This window comes from Xiphias gladius, chromosome 22 (assembly GCF_016859285.1).
Source record: "Xiphias gladius isolate SHS-SW01 ecotype Sanya breed wild chromosome 22, ASM1685928v1, whole genome shotgun sequence".
Lineage (NCBI taxonomy): Eukaryota > Metazoa > Chordata > Actinopteri > Istiophoriformes > Xiphiidae > Xiphias > Xiphias gladius.
In genome coordinates this window covers 3,346,048-3,364,418 of record NC_053421.1, presented here as the reverse complement: position 1 = coordinate 3,364,418, position 18,371 = coordinate 3,346,048, and positions in this window count along the sequence as shown.

The following is an 18,371-nucleotide window of genomic DNA, read 5'->3' as shown; positions in this document are numbered from 1 at the left end:
ATCAGTAGATTCATGTACCATGGAACAAATGGTGTTTTCCTATCTTCATTTAATTTCTTCCACAAAAACACAAGTAATGGCTGCAATTAACTCATCCTGAATTTTATAAGACGTGCTAGTCAACACATCTTTTTGGTGGACAGGTGGTAATACAAATCTTTGTCATATTCCAATAAAAATGAAAGACTCTCCTGCTAATTGCCTCTATTATTTGACTCCTTTCCCTCATCATGGTCCCTGAATGGAAGTTCTTTTTTTCCGAGGAAGACAATGTGGTTGATAAGCTCCTTCATTATCTCCGCTTCTCCTTAGCTGTTTGTTGTGCATTATAATGTATTTTCTTCTCTGTTTGTTTAGTTGCAGGTCCTCTCTGCAGTCCCCAAATGTTGTAATGTAATGTTACTGTTGCCCTCAAATGTCCAGTGGTAGGTTTGTGTCTTTAAGCTGTCTTGCTGAGACAAGTTAGATTTGCAAAACCTGTTGAGCTCCAAGTCCCCTCCACTGCAGAGAAAAGCAAACAGTCCCAGGAATACAATTTTGCTTTTTCTCTGATCCAGTGAGCCATGGGTGCTACGCGTACTGTAGTTCATTATCTGAAAATGTGTCCCATACTATGCCCCCACTTGAGTCAGAGTTGGTGGTTCTGATGATGGTCTGCTAAGGCAGACCATTTGAGCTTCTCCTCAAATGGTCTTCAAGAAAATGGTATAGCTAATAAATCTGTAATAAAACCCACAAATGCCCTGCTTAAACCATATCCACCACTAGCTAGCCAGCAGAGAAAAAAATCTCTTGCGCTCTATTGGCCCAATTGACACAGATCTCACAAACTGAAAGTCTGTAGGACTGAGAAGGTCTCTGAGTAATACAATTATTACAGTTTGACAAAAATATTGCAAAAAATATTACACAGATATTTTTTTTATTCTGAGAAATATAAACCCTTCACTGAGGGCCTTGAATGCCCTAAGGGTTTGCCACTAGTATAACCAATATGAATGAAGGACTAAACTAGAAAAATAAGACCAAAGTATGTAATAAACCAGAATTTTCCTTCAACAGCACCAAAATGGGTTCTGTTGTTTCACAAAATGTCCAATAATCATATGTATACTTTTTTGTTGAGAGTTCCAGTCTCACAGCTGTCAAGGAAGGCTGTATCGATGTGTATACATGCAATGAATAAGTGCATCTGTAATACCAAAGAACATGTCTTATTTACAAAAATCTCCTTCCTCCAGTTTATTTATTAGGGTGGTCAGGAATGCTGAACTTCAGACAAATGTTTGTTGTCTGAACCATCTGTCTGGCACTGGAGCAGAGAAAAGGGGGAGAGAAAAAGAGAACAGAGTGGAGTAAAAGAGAAGTATGAGAGCCGGAGTACCCAAGAAAAGACAGAAAAGAGACAGTGAGGGATGAGAGAAGAGGGGGGGATCGAGACGTTCATGGCCAGCTCACTCTCTATTCATGGAGTTTAACCAGCCGTGAGATTAGCCTGGAATACCAAACACAAATACCTCCCCCAACCTCCTCCTCCTCCTCCTGGGCTCTCCCCACCTCTCCATCCCCGCCCTCCTCATCTCCACAGAACAGGTTTCCAAGGCAACACTACAGGAGGTCAAAGGTCGGGTGTGGTGTAGGGTGGGGTGGGTGTGTGTCTGAACGTGGGTCCATCTGGATGAGTGACCCCACATAATCAGATATCAATGCTACACTACAAGTCGGGCGAGAGACAGATCGAGAGAATGCTCAGCTGATTAGTAAAGCATGGGTTTGCTATTGATGTGTATTTGTGTGTGGTGGGTCGGTTCAGAGCTTGTGTGTGTGTGTGTGTGTGTGTGTGTGTGTGTGTGTGTGTGTGTGTGTGTGTGTGTGTGTGTGTGTGTGTGTGTGAGTGTGTGTGTGTGTGTTAGTGTTGGGGGGAAATCATCTATCCACCCTTCCTGATATTGACATTTACAGCATTGAACCTAATGGAGAAAAAAGGAAAGATGATGGAGCTGAGTGGGATGTTGGATGATGAAGATGAACAGAAATATTCCCATACGTTTAGCATGTTTGTACTCTGCCACAACAGAGCACTGTTTCCAGACCAGCCTTAAATAATCAGATACACATGCTGATCCACTATTGAGCAAGCAGAATGGCTCCATTAGTACAATCAATAATTATCTATATTTGGTATTCAAGCTGACAATACTCTATGTCTTTAAATTTGACCATTTTGACTTGACCTGTCCCTCTCAGAACGTACAAGTCTCTTGAGTGATCTATACTTTTGTAGCTAGTGGAATTAGATGCCACACAGGACACAATTACTTCTGAGGTTCTTTAATGCTTAATGTTGTGGTTGACAACATTTATGATAGGTAGTTTTAACAGGCCAGGATCACTGAATCCTTTTTATGAGCAGCTTATGTGCTCTCACGGGTTGCTTCATTCTTAACGTACTGTATAATGGTAACATGTTTTAAAATATCATATAATAATAACATGTATAACTGTGCTCAGTAGAGTGCAGACCTCCACCAAGGCCAGTGTCAAATAATATACAGCAGACTTCAGGGTAAAAAAATTCAAATCCACAGTAAATGATCTGGATCTGCCCCAAAATGTAATGGGTTCTTCCCTGGCCTATGTCCCATCCCTCCACCATGCCACCTAGTTTGATGCAAATCCGTTCCGTACTTCTTGCGTAATCCTGCTAACAAATAAACAAACCAACAAACAGACATGGGTGATCACAAAACCTTCTTAGCAGAGGTAATAATAACATGTTTTAAAAGCAAAAACAATCAACAAAAAATATGGCAGTTGGCTATGGCTATTGACAAATACACATTAAAGAACCATAAAGCCATGAAGTCACCTTGGAATGTACAATGTGAAATTTTTAAAGACACTTACATTCCAAAAAGTTTCCCTACATGCAACTTTATGGAGATTTCACAACTTAAAACACTGTTGTCTACCTTAAAATAGAGTTAGAATCAATTTTAAACCTTTACCATGTACAATAGCATAGTTGAGGCTTTATGCGTGCTAACATTACATTGCTAGGCATACAGCTTGCACCAAACTTGACTCCAGTTGCGTCTAGAAATATTTTAAAATGATAAAATATTTTCACGGAACAGATTTCACAGATTCATAGCAACGTCCACCATTCAAATCTCCAGGTTGTCCTCAAACAAAAGGAACAAGAGACCAAGATGCACTTGGCGGAATACCAATAAACTTACTCACACAAACAACCTTGTGAACAAAGTTTACAATAGCAAGCGAAAGCCTAGCAGCCCACTTACAAACTACTTTACATTTTACTGAGATAACAAAACAATATTACACTGAAAGCAACACGGAACACATGAATTAACATTTACAGTATACAAATTTGAGAGCCATTCTAAACCTAAGTGGAAAATTATATAATTAATAAATTTGCCACCTGGTTACACCATAGTGGAAAACCCTCTAAAACATCAGTTAGACTATAGTGGAACACCAGTGGAAATCTCAACATATAATGGATTGATGGTTTCCAAAAGATAAACCTGAACAACTTTGTGATCCCCTTACTATTCCTCTATTACAACCTATTGTTAATTTAACTGACAAAAACTATGACTAAATATGTTTGTCAATGATCCTTTTGTCCATGACTAAGACAAAACGATGAAAACACCTACATCATTAAACACTATCTGTGACTATAACAACATGCAATATCGCTGATGAAAAAAGATGAGACTATAATGTAGTTTAAAAAATAAAACTTTACCAAAATCTCTATATTTTCCTTGATGAAAAAAGAGGAGAGGAAATTACACATTTTTGAGACTATGACATAATCTAAATGCCCTTTGAATGGCTACGCTGCACGTTTCTCTTCCTGCGCGCTCGAATCACGTTTGTGACGATTCTGCTCACCAGAAGCTCAGCAGCGCTGGACTGCGCTACGATCAGATAACACACAGTGAAGGGAAAAGAACATGACGGCAACAAAACGGGTTGACATCTGGACCCACTTCAAATATAATGGCACAGAGAGAAAAAGTGAGTGTGTAGTACTGTCAGGAGAGAAGCTTTTGTACTAGACTGTGTACAAAACTACCACATAAAATTACAGGATAAAATCAACACCTTTCTGGCACAGTCCTGACAAAACTGAAAATAATAAGGTTAGGTTATAGTGCAGGGCTGTTGTACAACGTTCTTTATGATTGATAAGGTTTTCTTTTCCTGGTTTCTTTCTGATTGACTCAATTTGCAAGTGTTAGATTGCATTGGATTTGCTAATGTTGTTGCATCTTTCCAATTGTTTAAATCAGTTAGAATCTTATTCTTAAGCAGTTTGCTGAAGTTTGACTAAAATGCTCATTCTTGATCTTGACTAAAACTAGGCTAAAATGTCAAGTGTTTCTAACTAAACTAAAAACTGACTACAAAATAAAAAGGGTGACGTTAACTAAATACAACTAAAACTAACATGGACTTTTTATTTCATGAATAAGATGAAGACTAAATCTAAAAATAGCTGACAAAATTAGCACTATTACCACCATGAGCTTGATATTTTTAGTCCAGAGTAAAATGTCCATGAAATGCCATGAAATTCGGTAGATACATTCATGAAGGATTATGTCTAATTGCTTTGGTAAACCCATATCTTTTTATCTAGTGCTATCATCAGGCCCCTATTTGACTTTGATCAATAAACTGGTGTATGTCCAAATAGACTTGAATGATATTCCCATCAGCATCAGCTGCCATTTTGTGTTAAATGCTAATAAGCAAATGTGAACATGGTTAACAGTATACCAGATTAACATTAGCAAATTACCCTGGTTTAGACCATTGTGACCAAAATTCAGTTACTACAATGAAAAAATCAGACAGGGATTATTGAAACTAATATTTGCTAATACCTTCTACGTGCCTTTCTGTGAAGATGGCTCTGGAACACTGAGGTGATGATGTTTTAATGTTTTGAGTACACACTTTTATCAAGGGAAGATAGTCTCAACTCACCAAGCATATTCATTTCCACAAGGATAGACTGGTCTCATTTGCTTGGCTCTGAAGAGCTGATTTAAGCCACCTCATCCAATTTGTTGACCTCTTAGGCCATGTTTGCATTGTGATTATTAGACTCCCAAGAACTTGGTGGAAGTAAACTCACACAGGACTGATACATTCTGCAATGGAAATGAGTGTGGCAAGAATTGGTTGTCTAGGAAGGCAATGCAAATCTTAGACCTTAGAATTGGTGTAAACTCCTGCAAAAATTATAAGATGGAAAGTTGGGCTTACAATGTGTGTGATTGACACCAGAGACAGCGGTTCACATCCTAACAGTCGTAAACATTGATTTTTTTTAACCAATCTTTTCTTAACCATAATCAGAAAACACTCATATGAGTATTTATGGGTGCACTAAGAACTTGTTGGACCTTTTTTTTAACAGTTAGGCACACTAATTAACAGAGTGTAAACCTTTGAGCTAGTAAAAAAAGTGTTTGCAGTGATGTTTTTTCCTTACACTTCGCACAGATCATTTTTCATGCTTGCTACTTACTTCTGTTTCTTTAGAACTGCACATGGCTGTAGGTTAAAACACCACAATGCTTGTGTGATTAGTCATATAGAGCATCAACAGACAGACAGTTGCTTACAGACTATGAACATGTTGGACTACTGATTTATGGCATAACAGAAATAAAATCACATGAAAACCAGCCATATCCCTTATAGCATCTGGGTAAGGCAGGAAGTGAGTGCCATGCAGATGGGAATGTATAGCACGTGGGTGTTTTCAAGTAAAATTAGCTCTCATTATGCTGTAAAACATAGCCAGAGGCAGTGGAAAACAACGCAGGACCTATGGAGGGAGATAGCATGATTTAAACACTATCAGCTGTGCTCACACTGTCAGCTTATTCAACCACTGTTTACACCCCAAATCTGGCCTCTCTATTTAAGTCATTGTCAGTCTCTCTTTACCCCTCTTTATCTCTCCCTGAGATAGTGAAGTGTGGGAGAGTACATATTTACCTTTGAAAGGTGGGAAATTTCACCGTCACTTGTTGGTAAACATAGGCCTCGCTCTTATCAGAGTCAAACAGAATTTATTACTCGCAAAAAATGCAGCATGAGGTATCTGTAACAAAAAGAAAATAAATAACAGGGTGTGCTGCATCAACAGAGGCAACAGAGGGTCATGGTAAATAACACCACATCTCGCCCCCTGACCCTCAGCACCGGAGCCCCCCAGGGCTGTGTACTCTCTCCTTGGCTCATCTCACTATATACCAACCAACTCACACCCCATCATAGGTCTGTTAACATCTGTAAGTATGCAGATGACACAACCATTGTACAGTAGGTCTCATCTCTGACAACAATGAAACTAACCTGGCGGATAGGCAACAAGCCCATCTCTCCATAACATACAAACTTATCATAGACTTTATGCAGAAACCACTCCTCAAAACCCCCATACTCTTCAACAGCATCCCCAAATCCACCGCTACATCATTCAAATTACTTGGCACCCACATCTGCAATACACTCAAATGAGACCTCGACAACAGGTGGGGGAAGACCTGCCCCTATCCTGATATTCTTAACCTTATCCTGACCAATCATCACTCTTCCTGCCTAAACTTAACCAACCCAACCAACGAAGGCGACGAGTGCTAGCCAATCAAAGGCAGTGTGGGGGCGGATCTTTGTCCAACTGAGGTGGGAAAAAAAAAATAACACCAGACCACATTATCAAAAAAGACCAGAGAGGACTTATATTCTTATCGCAGCTCAAGAAATTCAGACATCTCTACACATCAATAATTTTATGTATCCTTACATTATCCATAACAGTTTGGCGACAATTACATCACTCATACCCATAAAAGACTCCAGCAGCTATTCATTAAATCATCCAAAATCATTGGCTCACCATTTCCATCAATAGTATCCCTGCACCAAAAAGAAAAAAGAAAAAAAAACTGTAAAAAAGGCACTTTAAATTCATTTCAGATCCCACCAAACCAGCTACCTGTTTCAGTGGTTCTGGAAGATGCTATACATCATTGTTGTCCCAGGCAAATATGTTAGTATGTATCTGAGTTGCAGATTGAAGACGTCGAAAAACCCACTCATACAGATCAATATTTACTCATCACCCACTGTATCACAAGCTGGGGTTTATCAGAACCCTACACCATTGGGCTCAGTACATGCCTACAAGGACAGAGGGGAAGGAGCAGGGAAGCACTTAAAACGTGTGGTTATCCAAACTGGGCCTTCATCAAAAGTACAAAAAGATACATAACAGAAGGAGAAGAAAACAACAGTGAACGTCATTACTTACGTTGTGGGAGTATCTGAAAAACTCAGGAGGATCTTCAGTAAATACCACATCCCTGGGCACTTCAAGCCCAGTAACACGTTGAGGCAGAAGCTTATCCACCCTAAGGACTAAACACCCAGACATAAGCAGCGCAATGTAGTGTATGCACTTTAATGCAGCAAAAAATGCACAGATCTGCACATTGAGGAAAGAAAACAACCACTTCACAAGCACATGGCAAGACACAGGAGAGGCAACTCCTCAGGTCAGGAATTAAAACTAAAACTTGTTCAATGAAGCAGATTTGCTATACAGTTATCTAGATAACTTTGCTGACAATAGCCCTGAACAAGCATTCTAAATTTGATGGGGTTCTGAATTACAGTGGCAAGAAAAAGTATGTGAACCCTTTGGAATGACCTGTTCTACTGGTGATAAAATGTGATCAGATCTTCACCTAAATCAAAGATTATACAGAGACAATGTGATTAAGCTAATAACACAAACACAGTTATAATCTTCATCTTTATTGAACACACACATTAAATATTCAAAGTGCTTTTGGAAAAAGTAAGTGAACCCTTGGATTTATTAACTGGAAGAACTTCCTTTGGCACTAATAAGGTCAAACAAGCGCTTCCAGTAGCTGAGGATCAGGCCTGCACAACATTTAGGAGGAATTTTGGACCATTCCTCAAAACTGCCTCAGCTCAACCATATTCTTAGGATATCCGATGTGAACGGCTCTCTTGAGGTCATTCCACAACATTTCTATTGGGATACGATCTGGGCTCTGAATTCTCCTGGCTGATCTCAAAGGCAGATTTTCTTTGTTTGAAGTCATTTTGCAGTAGATTTACATTATTACATCTTTATTTTAGAGGGACAGTGAAGACAGACAAGAAATGTGGAGAAAGAAAGTAGGGGAGTGACATGCAGCAAATGGTCTGTCGGGCGGGAGTCGAACCGGGACTCGCAGCCCTAACTACTGTCGGGTTGCCCTGACTGATGAATATCTAAATTCATTGAGACTACTTTGCAACCCTTTCCAACTTTAAGCAAATCAACAATTCTTGATCATAAGTCTTCTGAGATCTGTTTTTCATTTTCCTGAAACTTTGGCCATACTTTAACTAAGCAGTGTTGTCCCTTGTGAAAGCTGAGACTGCCAAAAGTAGACCATTAACTGTTCAGTGGTGATTAGACGGTCCAACCTGACCTCCCAGGGCTACATGTGATATCATTAGCACCCTCTAAGCAGTAATTAATAAACCCTGTTCTACTTTATTAGGACTGTCAGCAACAAGGCACGAAGCAATTAGTATGAGCATGATACTTCCATTAATTAACACAAGTACAGAAAATTTAAGAAGAAATCAAAGGTCAGACTTGTTATGGAGGACAGTATTTAGTGTCATCTTCAATGTCTCCTACTTTTTGTTTACACTCAAGATGAATGAACCCTGTCAGGACAAACACTGATATTAAGAGTATTTATAAAGAGACAGGATCCTGGCAGGGCAACTGTAGAAAACCCCCTAACCGGAAGAGTAAAAAGGAAGACCAGTTAAATATTTTCATCAACAGGATGAAAGAAAACACAAGTATCAAAGTTAACCACTTCTCTGCATCAGTCATTGGAGCATTTTGCCCTGAAAGTTAAGTCAGTAAACTCAAGTGTTGAGTCTTTGGTTGGTAAACAGGAATATTAATGCAGTTTTATTTGCGCTACACAAACACACACACATACACAGTAAGAGAAAGAGAGAGAGATAATCTTCATTTTCTCTGCACAGTCTGGGTTTGAAACATTAAGACATTTAAATTATTAAATAATGTAGTATGATCTTTGAAACCACTACTTGTGTGAATTCACCAATCAACCACAACATTAAAACCACCTGCCTAATATTGTGTTGAGCCACCAAAACAGTTCTTACCCATTGAGGCATGGACTCCACAAGACCACAGAAGGTGTCCTCTGGTATCAGGTACCAAGACGTTACCATCAGATCCTTCAAGTCCTGTAAGCTGCGAGGTGGGGCCTTCATGGATCGGACTTGCCTTTTCAGCAAATCCCACAGATGCTTAATCAGATTGGGATCTGGGGAATTTGGAGGCCAAGTCAACACCTTGACCTCTTTTTCATATTCCTAAAATCATTCCTGAATATTTTTTTCAGTGTGGCAAGGTGCATTATCCTGCTGAAAAAGGCCACTGCCATCAGAGGATACCAATGCCATACGATTGCATTTGTCAACATTGTTGCAGACCAACAATGTTTAGGTAGTTGGTACAGGTCAAATTAACATCCACATGAATGCCAGGACCCAAGGTTTCACAGCAGAACATTCCCAGAGCATCACACTGCCTCCACTGGCTTCCCTTCTTCCCAAAGTGCATCCTGGTGCCATCTTTTCCAGAGGTAAACGACTCAGACAGACCCAGCCATCCAAATTATGTAAAAGAAAATATGATTCATCAGACCAGGCCACCTTCTTCCAATCCTCCCTGGACCACTTCTGATGCTCATGTGCCCATTGGAGGCACTTTTGGTGTTGGACAGGGGTCAACATGGGCCCTCTTACCGGTCTGCAGCTAAGCAGACCCATACACAGCAAGCTGCAATGCACTGGGTTTTTTAACAGCTTTCTATCATAGCCAGCAATAAGGTTTTCAGCAGTTTGTGCTACAGTAACTCTTCTGTAGGTTTGGACCACACGGGCCAGCCTTTCCTCCTAACGCACACAATGAGCCTTGGACGCCCATGACCCCGTTGCCAGTTCAGTCCTTCCTTGAACCATTTAACTAACCATTGCATACAAGGAACACCCCACAAGACCTGCTGTTTTGGAGATGCTATGCCACAGTCATCTACCCCTCACAATTATACCTTATATATACATATACAGTTAGTGTTAGTAAGTGTTTGACCTCTGTACACCACCACGATGGATTTGATGTGATTGAACTGTAGACTTTCAGCTCTAATTTGAGGAGTTTAACAAAAATATTGCAGTAACCGTTAAGAAATTATAGCCATTTTTATACATAGTCCCTCATTTTCAGAGGTTTAAAAGTAATTGGACAAAACCAACATAGTGATAAAAATTTCAGGATTATTTTTAATACTCTGGATGAAAATCCTTTGCAGTTGTAACTGCCTGAAGTCTGGAACCCATGGACATCAACTAATGCTGAGTTTCCTCCCTTGAGATGCTTTGCCAGGCCTTTACTGCAGCCGCATTCAATTGCTGATTGTTTATGGGTCTTTTTGCCTTCAGTTTTGTTTTCTGGAAGTGAAAAGCAGGCTCAGTAGGGTTGAGGTCTAGTGACTAACTTGGGCATTGAAGAATTTTCAATTTCTTTGACTTGAGAAGCTCAGTGGGTTGCTTTCGCAATATGTTTTGGAACATTATCCATCTGTACTGTGAAACAGCATCCTCCCAGTTTTTCTGCATTTGGCTGAATCTGAGCAGACAGTGTAGACCTATACACGAGACTTCTATCAGCAGTCACATCATCAATAAACACCGGTGACCCAGTTCCATTGGCAGCCATACATGCCGATGCCACAACTCTGCTTCCACCATGTTTGACAGATGATGTTGTATGCTCTGGATCATGAGCTGTTCCTTTCCTTCTCTATACTCTTCTCTTCCCATCATTTTGGTTCAAGTTAATCTGGTTTCATCTGTCCAAAGAATCTTGTGCCAGAACTTGGCAGGCTTTTTTACACGTTTTCTGGCAAAGTCTAATCTGGCCTTTCTGTTCTTGAGTGTTACCAGTGGTTTGCACATTGTAGTAAACCCCCTGTATTTACATTCATGAAGGTGTCTCTTGATTGTAGACTTTAACGATGATACACCTGCCGCCTCGACAGTGTTCTTGACCTGATGAGATGTTGTGAAGGGGTTTTTCTTCGCCAAGGAAAGAATTCTGCGAGCAACCACTTTAGTTTTCTTCCATGGTCTTCCAGGCCTTTTGGTTTTGCTGAGGGCCTTTGAGGGTTGAGATTGGATGAAGTCTTCTTTTCCTAAAATAGCTGTCCACTAGAGATTTTATAAAAAGTTCTTCAAAAAGGAGGATATAATGCTTGTTGGGGACTATTTTCAGCAGTTGATTAATCCACATTTGGTGTGGTAGTTAGTATTTCTGACAGCAAGATGGTGTATGTGAGATTGAAGTAAAGTAAACTACAGTGTGTGTGTTCATGGTACTGAAGAAACATGTCATCAAGTGCAACAGTGTGGTTCACTGTTGTGTTTCTAATTGTTTTTGAACAACAATAGAGTTCCATGGCACAGAGAAATAATATATATAGGGCTTTGGATACACACACAGTACCTAATTGTTTAATTAATTGTTTGTTTGACTCTGCACATGGGATTTGTTGAAGAAAAGAAAAATATAGATTTTCAACAGACGTATTCTTTAAAGGGGCAATATAAAAGTGTTTTCATTTGAAACTTTCAAAAATTAACTTAGATTATCAACAGTATGTGAAGAAATGATACTTTTGATGTTATTTCAGATATGTCTATATACTGTATTGCAGAAATATCCACTGAGGTTAGCATGCTAACCAGGTAGCCCATCCCATCTCGTAATACCACCTTGTACCTCAAGAGGCAATAGAGAGTCACTGTCACAGTCTCTCCTCAGTCCAACATGAGAGGATGAAGCAGTAGTAACAGCAAATAGGCTATAAAGCTGTGCTGCAGCCATCCTCTCTCAGTGACATTCCTCCAGTCTTTCCTCAAGCTCAGCTCTTGATGCCTCTGCTCCAACTGCTCTCCCATGCGTTCCTCCACCTCTCATGGCTCGACCTCTAGTCCTGTCACCACTACATCTTCCCTGTCTGTCTGAATGGGCAGACTGGTGCAAAATTGTTGTAAGTCTAAGAATAACTGAACAAAACAACCTACCAGTTACATAATTGGATTACAAGGTAAACCTGCGTGAAAAACAATGCCCCAATCCATGCAGGATGGCTACATGTCAACAACGGCCCATTGCTGAGGTTAGATTTATTCAAGCTAATTTTAGCTAAACATGACCAGAATTTGTCCAAGTATGCCCGATGGCCAGTCCGACTATGGCACACGGGAAGGGGAGGGGGTACGAATGAAAAAAGAGTGCATTTCCCTGTTTCTCGGGGGTGGACACCCCAACGTTCTGGTAATATGCTGCCCCCTATTTGTTTGGAGTATGAATTCAACAGTTGGCCCTTTCTTACAAATTTGAAGATAAAGCAGGTTTGTTCCGAGATAAAATTCTTTTAAAATGCAAGGCTTTGCTTAGTCAAGCACCTGAATCTGCCACTGAACTTCCTTGACGCCTCTCATTGTGTCCAAACGTAGGACTTCTTAATGTTCCAGCATTATCATTAAAATTATACTCTGCCTAAAATGTACCAAACTCTCATTCCCTGTAGAGTTTGAAGGTGGCTGTAAAAAAATTTAATGTGTTTTTAACAGAGAACAGAGGTTATGGTTAGTTTGATTTCACAATAGTTACGATGGCTTCTAATGATGGCCAAAAAGTATAAAAATATCCATAGAAAGGTTTGATCTGCATAAAAACCCACCATTATTGCAACTGAACTGAAACAAAAACAAAATCAGTGTATTTATTTAGGGCAAAATATGACATTTTGCACTATAGTAATCATAGAAATGGATAGGGGAAAATGGATTATCATGGATGAGTGTTTTGGAAAATTTCAATTTTGAAACAATTTGATACTGTTTTTGTGCTTGTCATTACAATCCATTAGCCGACATTAATGAAATCTGACCATAGTGGTTATTCTCTGTACTTTAGATGGAATATCGCTTTAAAGTCTAGGGTGACAGAACCCTTGCAGTAATGGTCCGGGAACTAGATTAATTTACTCTGTCTTGGTACAGTTTGAGAGCAAAGTTTCTTATCACATTAAAAATACAAATGTTATTGCCTTGCAATTTTATTTGTATACTAAATCCATTATTTTGTTTATATTTTTATTTTCATTTGTGTCACTTTTTTGTTGGTGTGTTTTCCTGTAAGCACCTTGTAACGTGCTTCAAATTAAGCATTGCTTGCTATATGTATTTGTTTTATATACTCTTCCATTGCTACATCAGTGTAGCGGCATATAAACTCAACTTTTTAGAAAATTATTAAGTTCCTCATTATTAGTAGGATCTGTGGGAAGTAGAGGAGCTACAATCACTTTCACCTCTGGATAGTTTTACAATGTCAGCCAGCACTGAACTTTTCACCCTGAGAACATTTTTGAAACAGAAGCCTACTTAAACAGGGAGGCTCTTCCCTCCCATAGGTCTAATGGGCTCTCAGTTGGTTTTGTCCTGCTGAGAGTTTCTCTAAGGGGTAATTCATATAGCCCTAAGACTGACAGGGCCATTCCTGCTATTCCTCCCCTTTCTGCTTACCCAGCATGGTGAACTGGAGCATTGACATGGCAGTGAGGTTGCACTGACATCTCTGGGTCTCAGTAGACACATGCAGAAACATTCTTGGGCTTCAGGTGCTGTTTGATTGATGAGGCCAGAGATACACAATATTCTGTGTCATTTATAAAGAAGATAAACTGCTGAAATTATTTTTATTTTACACAATAAAACATGAAGCAGTACTGAAAAAATGAGTAACACCTTATTTGCCCAAATTAAATTATGGCATTGGTGGTCTCTAGCAGGCTAGAACTCTAGAGTGCATTATGAGTAGAAAAGCCACACATGTAAATTAAAATATGTAATTAAATGAGAGGAAACACTGTGAAAGTGAATAATGTTATCTAAATTTTTGATTTCTGTATTCATTTTCACTTTGAAATTTAAAATAGCTATTGAATATTTTCAGTGTCTATTTTGATAGTCACTTTCTGATTTCAGTGTTTTCTTGTCCACTTTTCTTTTTTATTTTAGAAATTTCAAGTGAAGTAATAGACACAGTAAACAATTAACTGTTAAAAAATTAAACTTAAGAATGAATGTAAAATGAATCTCCAAATCTCCCGAGAGCAGTCTGAATGATTTATTGGTTGCTGACCTGCTGTGAACATGGATCTGAGTTAGACACAGCTTGTCGGGTTGAGCAGATTCACTTCAAAAGTCTGAGGCTGAATCAATTGGTTCAGTGATAAGTCAATCCCTGATCTGAGGTCAAAGGTGAAGGGTCAGCAAGACAGCCAGTAAGAAGCTGGGAAGCAGTGGTTGTTCAGAGATCTCACCTCTCACAGAAATGTGTTTGAAGATAATCTAGAACATCATTGGACACAAAAGCTATTGATGACGTAAGAAAAATAAAAAAAATATTTAGCTGCTGCTCCTCAAGACTGGATAAAGACAGATTTATTCAAAGTTTTACAGACTGTTGAGTTAAGTCCTCTGCCATCACCCTGAAATTACTTATCTGATTAGATAATTAAAGCTGTTTACTTTTGTATGTCCAATGGATCAAAAAACTATGTAATGTGACAGGGTTTGCTCAAAGTGAGGAACCCACAGAATAACCAATCAACTATACAGCCCCCTCAGCTCTACAGAAGATTGTTTCAGTTTCTGGGCCTGCAGTTTTGCCTTCATTGTTTTCCCCAGCAGGAAGCTGTTTTCAGTAAAAAATGTATTATAAACCCACTATACACTACCATCCCAGCACCAAACAGCAGAGAGACAAAGTTAGCAACTAGCTGGTAAACAAAGTGGCATATTTAACTGTTCGCAAGCTAGAGTCTGTTATTTTTCTCCAGAGTTGAAGGAGAGCAAAACTGAGCTAAAAGGAAGTAATGGTGTGCTCCAACACAACTCCAAATACATTTTAATGCTGCTCTGTGTCTGCTGGATACATAAATACGCAAAACAAAAACCCAAAACAAAACCAAAAAAACATTAGCCATATCAATGTTATAAGGAGATAAGTATGACGTGTGATTTCAAGTTGTTCCACTGCCCCAATGCCCAAAATGACAGCTAAAATTAAGGTCTTATTCCTTCATTTTTGATCAATCATAATGCCGATGCCTGTTTAATGTCTTTTAGAGTTGAAATTATACCATATTAAACATTTCAAACTCAAACCTTTTTTTATATACCGATATTTGACATTAAAACAGACATTTAAATTCATCATTTACTGTAGGTCATAGGCCATTATTATCTTAATCCTGATTTATCCAGAAACTAATCAGTTTAAACCTACCACCATTAGCTGTTATAATAGGTTGAAATTAGTATGCCACACATAGATTAGAAAATATCCTAGTTGTACAGTAATCAAGATTTTGATAAGGCAGATGAACTTGTGCATACAAACCATAACAACTGATGTGTTTGGCAAATATTACGAATGATGTTGTAGTGACGAGGGCAAGTGTGCAGCACATGGAATAAAATGGTTGCCAAAGCCATTTGTTGATCCACCTAACCCCCTCAACCTCATGTGTTGCCATGGAAACTCTCTGTGCTGTGGCATCATGAGCTGTCTGGTCAACTGACTCATTGAGGGAAACACAGGCCTTTACACCACATATACAACCATATGGCAGTGCGTGTGCATTCACACCCTGTGTTCCGCTGGGAAATAACTGTCAACAACAACAGCAAACAGACCATTGGAAGTGAATGTTTACAAGAAGACACTGGCAATGAGACTTGAACGTGTAGACAGGGAAACAGATGGACATTAAGGTCTAATGGTAAGAACCAAGTGTTTTTTATGCTGCCAGTCTTCACAGCTGCAATGTAAAGCCCTGGCTCAGACAGGGAGTCGTGCAAGAAGTCAAAGGAAACCATTGTTAACTTACTAGGATACCATACAAAAAGGGGTATGTTGAACACGATTTTGATTGGAAATGAAAATCCGGAGAAACCAACACTTGATTTATATCTTTTGTGTATAGTAATACAGCTTTTATTCATGTGTCTGTATTCACTGTACTGCATACCTGCATGCAAATAATAGTAATAATAATAACAGCAGCACTGGCTATAACACTAAAACATTTTTAGCAACTTTTTGCTGGAATAAATGTAAAAAGCTCAGCCCTCATGAGCTGCCTCTTACCTACGTAACATTACATACAGGGAATCATGTGATCACAGATTTAGAAGAAATTAGTTATTTCCCTGTATGTGGCGCTAGCAGATGAGATAAACATAGAGACATGAGCTTTTCATTTCTGAATTAAATTGCATGCCTTTGATTCTTATTTATTATTGGAACTGTATGAACAATGAATCAAGTGACTTACGCGTAATTTGAAAGTTGCCAATAATTTTAGTTTCCTAAATGACAAACCTTTAAACAGACTCCTGACAACTTTACATTGCAGCTCACTGTCTCATTTATAAATGCAGTCCATTAAACCCTAAACTTCAAAAAGAACTCCCCTAACCATTAAAAGAAAAAAACTTCAAGCTCCACAATACAGCCCACACACTGGAACACACAGTACCAACACACATATGGTAAAAAGAGCCTTGCACATGCTACGGTATGTCAGGTCAACCACCATGTTTGATTATCTACGTCAGGCTCTAATGTACTTGTAGGCTGATTTTAGCCTTAGTGTCTCAGAAGTTTGAAAAGTATAGAAGGCTACCCTAAGAGAATGCAGCATGCACTCACCACATTATCACCACCAACAAAATACTCAATCATTTCTAAATATGATCCTGTTAGAACTTGTCACTCTTTCATCTCACCTGAGAGGGTTCCACTAACACACTCGTGCGATGCTGACCAACTGCTCCTCCTTGGACTTTGGTCTGCAGCCATCCAGCTGTGTCATACATGTAGACTCAAGGGGGTCAGATCTGCATCTTTAATTCCTATCTTAGCTGTAAGATAGGAATTTGTTGGCTACTTGGACACACAGGAGGTTTGCAGAAGAAAAGAGGCACCGTCCCATACGAGGAAACAGAGTGCTCCTACTTAGTTTTTGTTGAGACCATGTCAGAGAACTGACTCAGTTCTGCAGTCCCTTTTTTTGCTGCAGTCTGTGTAAGACAATGAAGCCAGAACTTATGTTTAACAGTAATACATTCAAATCAACAGCCATAGGTGATATATGTTTCCATAATGTTGTATTCTAGAAGACATTTAAAGTTTGACTTAAAGGTTAGCACAGATATTTCAACCACTTATGAAAAAATAATAAAATATGTAAAAATAAAAAGAAAACAATATACAAAAGCACTGTGTGTGTTTTCCTTATAAACAGATTTTCAATTTTCACTAAAATTTCCAAGAATGACCCTTTAAGTTCAGTTTGGAAAATAACCTCTTATTAGCTTACCACCCTTACAAATAATGTACTTCAAATCAAGAATAAAACAATACAGGCCTGAGTCCTGGCTCCGGAGCTAATGGCTTAAAACAGATGGCAGCTTTACCTGCTAAAGTACACACAGAATGCTAATTTGTACTCACAAGTCCATGGGACGTTGATGGAGATGGAGAACACACGAGGAATGCAGGGGAAAGGCTGTGGGTGCATTTCAGGCTGGACACTGCTACAGTCGTACAGTTCAAAACAAAGCTGTAACAGGCGGGAGACATTCAATTCAATTTTCAGTTCAATTTTATTTATGCAGCACCAAATCATAACACATGTTATCTCAAGGCAATTTTGAGAGTCGGGTCAAGACCTTACAATATTATAGAGAGAAACCCAACAGGACCAACATGAGCAAGCACATGGTGACAGTCTTCATTTAACAGGTAAGGACCTCCAACAGAACCAGACTCAGGGCGTGTCGCCCTCTGCCTCGACCGATGGGGATGAGAGGAGAGAAATTGGGGAGAGAGGAGAAAGAGCGGGGAGAGGGGGAGAAAAGAGAGAGAGATAGACCAGGAACAGCTTTATATACTGTTGTATTTAAGCACTGTCAGACTGGTTGCTATAATGGTAATAATAACAGTGATACTTAAAGTTATAATGATGTTATTAATAACATTATGGTGCAGCAACGATAGCAGCACCAATTAAGGACAGGGACAGGGAGAGAGAGGT